Source organism: Temnothorax americanus, unplaced genomic scaffold (assembly GCF_048541705.1).
Source record: "Temnothorax americanus isolate GAGA-0224 unplaced genomic scaffold, ASM4854170v1 Scaffold141, whole genome shotgun sequence".
Lineage (NCBI taxonomy): Eukaryota > Metazoa > Arthropoda > Insecta > Hymenoptera > Formicidae > Temnothorax > Temnothorax americanus.
The window spans coordinates 35,834-38,879 of record NW_027509277.1 but is presented as its reverse complement, the minus strand read 5'-3'; the positions used below and the strand labels follow the sequence as shown (position 1 = coordinate 38,879).

At 43.1% G+C, this 3,046-nt stretch overlaps 1 long non-coding RNA gene across 1 annotated transcript; it reads left to right on the top strand.

The window, feature by feature from the left end:
* Positions 1–897: 897 nt before the first annotated feature.
* Positions 898–1,327, top strand: LOC143894774 (uncharacterized). Its single transcript, XR_013256157.1, has 3 exons — positions 898–986; positions 1,042–1,150; positions 1,230–1,327. It is a non-coding gene; the product is annotated as an uncharacterized LOC143894774 (long non-coding RNA).
* The last annotated feature ends 1,719 nt before the right edge of the window (positions 1,328–3,046 follow it).

Sequence of the window (3,046 nt, the reverse complement as noted above, 5' to 3'; positions counted from 1 at the left end):
AGTTACAATATCATAACAATAACAAAGAATAGATGCTCTCAAACATAGTTAAAAGCTAATAAACTACATACAATAATAACAGGAGATATACTACAGTATAGCAATATAAACAATGACTAATTCCTAAGATTAATAAATCCTAATACTAAGCTTAAGAACTGAAAACAATAATAAGATTAATAAATTTTAATACTAAGCTTAAAAACTAAAAACAATAATAACAAGAGGTATACTATATTACAATAAACTTAGACTATGCTTACAGTTAACTGAATATGCATGAAGGAAGCTGCGCTAGTCAGATTCGGATGCAATCAGATACGAGCGGAGAAGATTTTTAAAACCAGCTAGTGAAGACGCCGATGTAATCCCATCAGGAAGAGAGTGCCAAAAATAAATTGAAGATAGTCGGAAAGAGTTACATTAGGTAGTAGTTTTATGGAGAAAAATGTGAAAGGTGTGTGATGATGTGGCTAAACGGTCTGATCTCCTCAAAACTGGATCGAGAGGAATGAAGAGTTCCTTCAGGTAAGAAGGCGAATGCATATGCAGGATGCGATAAGTCTGACAGATAAGAAAATAAAGCCTTCTATTCTCGACCAAAAGCCATCTCAAACGACGCCTAAACGGAGTAACATGCTCATCTCGCCTCAGATTAAAAATGAATCTAATGCAACAATTAACGAGTCTCTGTAATTTAGTGTTCAATTCGTTGCTCAAGTTGTGGTAAACAAGACAACAGTAATCAGTATGTGGTAAGATTAAAGTGTTAACAAGCTTGATTCTAGGCGCAGTGGAGAGAGAGTTCTTGTTAAACTTAAGTTTATACAGAGCATGATGAACACTTTGCGAGACATATGCATCAACGCCCCGATTATTAACAAGACGCTAATAGGATTTTTTTATTTCAGACTGATGTCCCTGATGGATTACCGTTGCTGCTGCCCGTCTCTGGATCCTCGCTTTACATCGCATACCAGATAAAGGTAAGTACCGATAATTATTTTAATAATATGTACTAATACGCTTCTTTTTTCTCAGGTTCCTGCCCAGGATGGATCGTCGCTGCTGCTAAACTTCCCCGGATCCTTGCTTTACATCGCATACCGGATTGCCGCTGGACAACGATGGATCATCGCCAAAAGACAAGGTAAGTAGAAGGTAAGTATCGTTAATTTATTAATTAATCAGGAGACTTTGTTTTAGAATTAATTATTCTTTAATTTTAGATCATCATTTCAACACTACAGGCCGTTTTACAATTGTCATAAAGGTGCTTCACAACGCGAGTTTCTCGCCTTGGTGTGGATTGTGCTTTTTCGATAAAAGTTGCACAATTAATTAATTTGCGTATCTGGGCTTATTATTTTCGTCGATACGATGCTTTTGTTCCTAATAATTAATCCCATCGGAAGGCTCGGTGCCCCGTGGCTATTTTTCTATGATCACGCGCTCGACCGTGATTATCACTCTATCATACAATGTTCGTGCGCACGATTAACACAAAAGTATCCGGTTGTTTTATACACTGATTAACAATGTCCGCACAATATTCCGTATCCGCATAACCTAATGCTCGCGGTTGTTATGTACTCAATATGCACTTCCGTTAGTTAACAATGTATCCGAATTTCAACTCGAGATTTTGCGGCTAACACTCGATTGTATTTGGCAACTCGTTCCCCTCGTTATTGTAGAACGAGTTATTTTACGCGATAGTACGCGGGAGTTCCCGGTTGTAAAGTATAACTCGTATGCTTATCGTAGAGAGTGTGATACGTGTGTTCGCTACGGCTATACCCGAGAGACTGCCTCGAGCCATAGCTCTCGCTTCGCCTTCCCACTATGCCGAGTCGCTCCCACTCCCGGACTTTCTCTTTTCGCTTATTGTTTGCGGCACATACATCTGGCGCGATCACGCGAAAACAACTTGATTCTCACGAACCTCTCGCGTGCCCTTTTGCGCACTTTTGTTTTACGCCCGTTTCAGAAGGTTCCCGTAGAAATTTCCACGCGCAACGCAGTGCGAGAACCTTCCAGCGTTGGCACCGCTGCACCAGCTTTTCACTTTTGGGAAATCTTTGACGCCGATGACGCCGACCCATGCGCACCTCCTTGGAGATGCCCTTGATGATGATTCCGGGTGATTTTCCTGGAGATGATGTCCGGGTGACCTTTTGATCGTCGGCCGTTGACGCCGACCCTTTGACTGCGTTTCTGGGAGGCTTGTGACACTTCTTCGGGCCTTTGTTCCTGGAGATGGTGCGTTTCCCGGAAATCTCGTCGGACGACGACGTCGACCCCCTGGGCGGGTATCCCAGGACTTTCTGGGACGGATCCCGGCCTCTGTTCCCGGGGAACTCATCCGACCACGACGCCGACCCTCTGGGAGGGTGTCCCAGGTCTTGGCGAGATGGACAGATACCCTCGTTCCTGGCGAAGACGTGTTTCCCGGGGATTTCGTCGGACAATGACGTCAACCCTCTGGGGAGGTACCCCAGTTTCTCGGGAGACGATCTAGCATCTTTGTTCCTGGGAAAGTTGGTTTTCCCGGGAACTTTGTCCTATTCCAGCGCCGACCTTATGGACGCGCGTACCGGGTCCGGGGATGATCCTTTGGCCCCCTAATTTTGGAGATTGTCGCGGTTCACCGCTAACGCACCGAAACAAACGCGCCGACCTTCGTGCGCGAAATAAAATTAAACTTTGTCGTAAACCGTCATATAAAATTAACCTTTATAGTCGGCGGTGTGCCAAGATAACACTTTAACCTAATTTGGGCTGACTGGCCGGGTACGTATTATCGTCTACTCCTACATACTATACTGGCCGTATGGGCCTGTTGCCTTTTCAAGTTCCGTGAAGTTGGCACCCGACTTTAACAAAATAAATTAAAAAACAAGGGAATTGTAGCATTTTCTTTGTAGTTGTTTGTAGTAACAATAATTTTGTTTGTAGTTTTATCGATTTTGCAAAAACAAAGATTTTTAAAAATCACTCTTGCCTAAAATTGAGATATTTGAAATTCGCTCGCGCCGTGTGTTTT